The following is a 7,031-nucleotide window of genomic DNA, read 5'->3' as shown; positions in this document are numbered from 1 at the left end:
CTTCCATGGCCAAGCAATATTCCATTGTATATAAGTACCATCTCCTCTTTTTCCATTTTTCCATCAACAGACACCCAGGCTGCCTCCACATCTTGTCCATTGTAAATAATGCTGCAATGAACATATTTATGCACATGTCCCCTTGAATAGCATTTTGGGTTTCTTCAGATAAATACCCAAAAGTGGGATTACTGGATCCTTCTTTGTTGTTATATCAGTTGTTTTAAAGTCTATTTGGATGGTATAAGTATGGCTACCCCAGGATTATTTTTGTTTGTTTTCCATTTTCATGAAATATAGTTTTTCGTCTCTTTACTTCCATCTGTGTGTGTGTGTCTTTCAATCTGAAGTGATTCTTATGTAGGCAGCATATGTAAGGGTTTTGTTTTCTTATCCATTCAGCCACCCTATGTCTTTTGAGTGGAGCATTTAATCCTCTTTAAACATTTAAAGTAATTGTTGATAGATATGTAGCTATTGCCATACTATTCATAATTTTGATCTTTTTTTCCCATCTTAAAGAAATCCCTCTAGCATTGTAATACTGGTTTGGTGGTGATGAACTCCCTTAGCTTTTTCTTGTCTGGGAAGCACTTTGTTTGCCCTTTAATTCTAAATGATAGCTTTGCTGGGTAGAGAAATCTTGGTTGTAGGTGCTTACTTTTCATCAGTTTGAATATTTCCTGCCAATCCCTTTGGTCTGCAAAGTTTCTGTTGAGAAATCAGCTGACAATCTTATGGAAGCTCCTTTTATGTTTGCCATTTTAATTATAGTGTGTCTTGGTGTTTACCTGTTTGGGTTCATCTTGTTCGGGACTGCATTTCCTGGGTTTGAGTGTCTATTTCCTTTGTCAGGTTAGGAAAGTTTTCAGTAATTATTTCTTTAAATAGGTTATGAGTCTCTTGCTTTTTCCCTTCTCCTTCTGGTACCCCTATGATGCAAAAGTTGTTAGGCTTAGGGCTGGCTGAGTGGCTCAGTTGGTTAAGAGCTCACTCAAGAGTTTGAGCTTTGAGCAACAGCGGTTCGATGCCTGGCCTGAGCTGAGCTGCCAACAGGTGGCAGGATGGCTCAGCTAAAGATAAATAAATAAATAAGTTGTTAGGCTTGATGTTGTCCGAGAAGTCTCTTAAACTATCCTCATTTTTTTGGATTCTTTTTGCTGTTTCGATTGGGTGTTTTCTGTTACCATGTCTTCAAATCACTGATTGAATCCTGTGCTTCATTTAGTCTGCTGGTGATTCTTTCTAGTGCATTCTTCATTTCAGTTATTCTTAACTTCAGACTGGTTCGTTTTTATGGTTTCTATGTCATTTTTTATGCTTGCTATCCCTTTTAAGTTCTCACTAAGTTCCCTGAGCATCCTTATAACCATTGTTTCAAAGTCTGTATCTGGAAGGTTGCTTGCCTCCATTTCATTTAGTTTTTTTTCTGGAGTTTTTGCCTGTTCTTTTATTTGGGATGTATTTCTTTGTTTCTTCATTTCTTTGTTTCCTCATTCTTGCTGCCTCTCTGTGTTTGTTTCTATGTGTAAGGTAGATCTGCTATGTCTCCCAGTCTTGGCCTGGTGGCCTTATGTAGTAAGTACCCTGTGTGGCCCTGGTACTGTCTCCCTGGTCACCTGCTCCATGTGCTCCAGGAGTGTCCCTTGTGTGGGTTCTGTGTGCCCTCTTATTATAGTTGAGCCTTGATTGCTGCTGGCACATCAGTAGATGGGATTGACCCTCTGGCTGACTGGCTGTGGGGTTTGGCCACATACATAGCTATGGGCTACTGTGCAGGCAGTGGGGGCTTACCCCACTGAGTGGGATTTGTCCCAGAAGGTTCTGGGGCCTGTTGAGAACTGTGGTTTTTGTGTGCTGCTTGAGGGGCTAACTGGGTGGTGCTCTGCTGTGATCTGAAACCAACCTCCAGGTATGTTGGTTCTGGGGCCTCTTGGGAGGGGCTCCAGTGCCGGCCCACGTCACACACTGCCGGCGACCAGCCAGGTATTACCTTGTAGGAGCTATAAAGTGATCTTCAGTTTTTTGCTGCCTGTGCTAAACCTGGAGGCATGTGGGAGAGGCAACGCTGGGAACTGAGGATGGCTGCTAACAGTACCAGGCCTAGGGTAGCTCTGCGGAAGGTCAAGATACCCCAATTCCTGCTACTACCTGCTGGCTCCCTTTAAGTTCAGTTGCTGATAAAGCCTCAGGTGATATGCAGGTTGGATGAGGCAGGGTCTCAGGGAGTCACTATAGTGGGAAGTGTTGTGGTCACCAGGTTAATGTAGGCTCTGCTTTGATGCCAGTGCTGATCCTGGAGCAACTCAGCAAAAGTCTCATAGAGAACACTAAGGCCAGTCATCCCCCACTTAGGGCCAATGGACTTTGATAGTTTTCCAAGAAAGAGTGCAATGTGTGTGGGGCTGGCCACTCTCAGAGAAAGTACCTTTGGTGTTGGGGGAGTTGGGTGGGGTGGGATCTCAGTGAGTCAGCAAGGCGGAGTCCCTGAGCTCACCAGACCAATCAGATTCAGTTAACTGTAAGCATAGGAGGAGGACTCAACAGATTAAAGATGGCAGCTGCCTGCCGGCTGCATGGGCAAGGAGCCCCTCACAGGTAAAATGGGACTATCCTCCAGCCCTAGTGAAGCCACACACCTCTCAGTCTGCTCCTGGTATGCCCCTGATGCTCCCTAAATCACCATCTCTCCTCCAGAGCCCAAGGTGAGTGCCTGTGAGCGAGCCTGCATAGGCCTTTAGGAGGACATCTCCCAGCCTTCCATCCCACCCAGATGGTTGGAATACCCACTGTTTTTCGCATCCAGATGTGGAGGCTCCTCTTCCTGGCATCAGTACTTCAGGCTGATGAGCCTGGAGTGGAGCTGGGGTCCTTTGCTCCTATGGGGGGAACCTACGTGGTCGAGGTGTTCCTGCCAATTTTCATCTGTCACATGGAGGTTTGGGAGCAGCCCATTTCGAGTCTCTGCCCCTCCTACCAGTCTCTTTTTGTTGAAGCAGTCTTCATCTGGTTCTCCATGTTGATTCTTTTTAATGTATTTCTTAGGACTTTTTTTTTTCACTCAATGTTTATTGGTATCTACTCCTGCCATGTAACATGCTGAGTACTAACAAGAGACATGATTTCAGGTTTTGAGCTGACAATGTAGTCATACTCAAATCACGGATACGTACAGCACAAGTACAATACAGATAATCACAAAGCACCTAAGTTGTCTGAGGGCAGTTTTGGGAAAGGAAGAGGAGAATACATAACCTTGCTTTCCAGTTTCTGGTAATAGCCTCCTAAAGTAATGCTCTTGCAATTCTCAGGCATTACATTTATTACCACACTAGCCTCAGGCTTTAATTTAATAACACTGTGGGAATGAATGTTACTTCCTTATTCATAGCTCATATTTTGTTTCTTAAATTGATAATGTTTTTATTTGCAAGGGCCTGTCCTGGGAGCTACTCAGCAGGAACTGGCATATCCAAAGTTTGAGCATGAGCGTGCAGAAGGTTCTGATGTCAAGCTGAAGCGAGTGCCAAAACTAGAGCTCGTTAAAGTGCAGGCAGGAGGTATGTTATCCATTAAGCATGCACAGTATGGAGTATCTGTTTTGTGCAATATTATATTTTTAATATGAGTACCATTACTGGTATTTAATAACAGTTCAGATATAAAGATTATTTGAATGTATTGAATAGTTGAGAGCTCAAATGCCTGACTTATAGACTATCAGGTACAGAAATAAATTGGATCAAAGTTATATTGAATTAAAAATATGAAAGTATTTTTTATTTTTAAGGGTAAGTACTTTAACCAACAGCCTAATAATGTTCAGATACTTTTATAGAGATCTTTTAAAAAAATAATTATTTGTAACGTATAGTTATTTGAATGAAATAAGCTGACGCTTATTTCTACTACCACCTTTGACATAATTTGTGTGATTCTAGGCAAATCCCTTAACATGTTGATTGTTGAAAATTTAGTTGTGATTTTAATGTGTTCATGGAAGGAAGCAGGCACAGTGTTTACTCTGCCATCTTTGGTCTCCTCTTAAAATAATTTTCAATTCTGATTTTTGCACACTCTGTTTGACAGAATACAGAGGTCATCTGCTTTGTGTGATCTGTTTATCACAAATAATGAAACCCTGACCTGAATCAAATTACAGCATCTCAATTGAGATTTATAATGAACACTCTGATGTTTGTTTTTTGTATGGAGTCCTAAATGCTTGTCCTCAGATTCTGTCAAATTCTCAATTCTCTAACTTTTAAAGGAAAGTGGCATTTTTAAAATTAAAGTTTATTGGGATGACAATGGTTAGTAAAGTTACATATGTTTCAGGTGTACAATTCTGTAATACATCATCTATACATCACATTGTGTGCTCACCACCCAGAGTCAGTTCTCCTTCCATCACCATATATTTGATCCCTTTTACCCTCATCTACCAACCCCCTCCTCCCTTACCCTTACCGTCTGAAAACCACTAGACTATTGTCTGTCTATGAGTTTTTGTTTGTTTGTCTTGTTCCTTTGTTGTTTTCAGTTTTATATCCCACATATCAGTGAAATTATATGGTTCTCAACTTTTTCTGTCTTATTTCACTTAGCATAATAACCTCAAGATCCATCCATTTTGTCACAAACAGCACTATTTCATCTTTTCTTATGGCAGAATAGTATTCCATTGTGTATCTATACCACATCTTCTTTATCTAATCATCTATCAAAGGACACTTTGGTTTCCATGTCTTTGCCACCGTAAATGTAGCTGCAATGCACATCATTTTAAATCTTTTCCTGAATGAAGCCTCAAATGACTGAATATGTTAAGAGCCAGTGTTGTTTCTAGTTTGTGTTGTTGATCAAGTAGAGAGTGCAGGGAGTCACTGACGCTCAGGGAGGATGTGAGTAAGATACACATGCCAAGCATGCTCCTTGTCCCTACTGACAGTCCTATTTATTTATTTAATTTTGTTTTGTTTCAGGTTTAAAAACATAGTGATTAGACATTTATATACCTTGTGAAATAATTAACCCCAGTGAGTCTACTACCTATCTGCCCACTGTCAATCTTAATGAGCTATATTGCTCCAAATAAAATGTGGACACTATGATATAATCGCCTCTAACCATGTCAAATATGACAGAAAAAGTTTTTGCCTTGAGGTATCAATTGATAGAAGTTCAAAGACCACAACTGAAGTACTTACTGAGTAATCAACCTAATTATGTTTTACATGTGTGTTTTCCAGATCGCTGACCATTAATTACACAGCTTCTGTGAATTGAAAGGAACCACTTTTGATGTTTAGGGAAGAATTTCCCTGCATTATTAGTCTTCTAAATATTTTTACTTTACATTCTTATCTATCTCCTTAGACTCTTTGCATTAAAAGATAGTTTCAAACTACTTCCAAGAACCTACTGAACGTGCCTTGAAGGTATCATAGGAAGAAGGATAGCCTTAAATATATATGCTATTAAAAAAGAAAAAGATAATGAATTACATGAGCATCTAATACAAAAAATAATAAAAGAAGCACAAAAATAAACCTCAGGGAAAAGGGAAGAGATGCTTAATAAAAGATAGGTATGAATCATTAGGAAAAGGAACAATAATCTGAATAATAGATTGCTCTTTAAGAAAATATCTATGAATAGAGGGTGCACTCGTACATAATCTTGAATAAAATAGACAAAGGCCAAGTATACACAATAAGGAATATGAGTAAGATGCTAACAGATACTGAGTGTATTACATAAGTATACATACATATATACATACCTAGATGTTTCACTTTTTAAGTTTTTTTTCTGTTTTCCTCTCCCCCACTCCTCCTCCTTCCATTCCTCCTTTTTATGCCACACTGTGAGAAATGGTACTATTTCTCCTTCACAGTTTCATGTTACCTTTGATGATATATGACTAGTGTGACTATATAATTTATTATACAAATTGGAGCATTCTTAAGCATGAAAAGAGGCAGTATTCATAGTTATAGCAGGAGTATGGATGAAAATGGACACATGGTTACCCTACTTTAAACACCGCATAAGGGCTAAACTGGCTTAAAGTAAGAGTTTTGTATTTTTCCAAAATAGCCAAAACAAATGCAACACTAGCCTTTCTATTTGTTTCACTTAAGCAATGTCATGCCTGACATTACTGTTTTAGATATCCTATATTCAGAACTTTTTTTTCAGGTCAAAACATTTAAATGATACTTCTAAATAGTTTCTTTTTTTTCTTAGATTTTTTTCATGTTATTTGATTGGATTTTTACTAAAAGTATAAAATTGTTTGCTTTCTACTTAAAACTACCTCTGAATAGATGTATTGGGTTTAATCTGTTCTGAACTTGAACAGTCTCTTTGTTTTTCTGTACCACTGTAAAGAGTGTGGTGTGTTTGACATATATTGTTCATGTGCCTGAAAATGGACCTTCAAAGTCTCTACAGAAGTTTCACTGGATATGTGACAAAGGGTCATTCTTAGGGTTCTAGTTTTTGTCCATTTTATAAAACTAAAACTGTAGTGTTCTTTGTATGCCTTTAGTATCATCTAAATAAAGTTCTGCTACATAATGTTCCCAACTATTATGTTTATCTTACAGGGCAAGGGAAGCCACAGATTTAAACGAAGATGAGCTGAAGCCATGTAGGCAGTTCTTGTGTTGGAAATTTGACTGTTAAAATTCTCTCAATAAAGATTTGCAATTTTGTCCAAAGAAGTCTTGCGTGTCTTTTGTTAAATTTATTCTTAGATATTAGATGCTATTGAAAATTGTATCTTTGGGTCGGCCGAGTGGCGTGTTGGTTAAGAGCTGGCTTGGGACGCCAGAGGGCCCCTGTTTCGGATCCCACGTATGAGGGCCAGTGACACTGCCCTCTACAGCTAAGATGCTGAACAACAGCTCAACCTGGAATTGGGCTGCTGTGAGTCGCCGGCGATGGCGTAGGCTGCAGCCCCTGTGGCAGTGGGTTGCCATGGGCTACCATGTGTAGCCAGCAGCCAGCGTGAGCGGCCAGCA

The 7,031-nt window shown here is 39.6% G+C and overlaps 1 long non-coding RNA gene across 1 annotated transcript in view; it reads left to right on the top strand.

Annotated features, from left to right (window-relative positions):
* The window catches only part of LOC109376029 (uncharacterized), an 11,789-nt gene extending 5,073 nt beyond the window's left edge, over positions 1 to 6,716 (top strand). Inside the window, exons 2-3 of the long non-coding RNA XR_002122683.1 lie at positions 3,435 to 3,560; positions 6,615 to 6,716. This is a non-coding gene — a long non-coding RNA (uncharacterized LOC109376029). The remainder of the gene's footprint in view (positions 1 to 3,434; positions 3,561 to 6,614) is intronic.
* Positions 6,717 to 7,031: the final 315 nt, after the last annotated feature.

This window comes from Hipposideros armiger, unplaced genomic scaffold, assembly GCF_001890085.2.
Source record: "Hipposideros armiger isolate ML-2016 unplaced genomic scaffold, ASM189008v1 scaffold_1032, whole genome shotgun sequence".
In the NCBI taxonomy this organism is placed as follows: domain Eukaryota; kingdom Metazoa; phylum Chordata; class Mammalia; order Chiroptera; family Hipposideridae; genus Hipposideros; species Hipposideros armiger.
The sequence above is the reverse complement of the archived record's forward strand: the minus strand, read 5'-3'. Positions and strand labels throughout refer to the sequence as shown.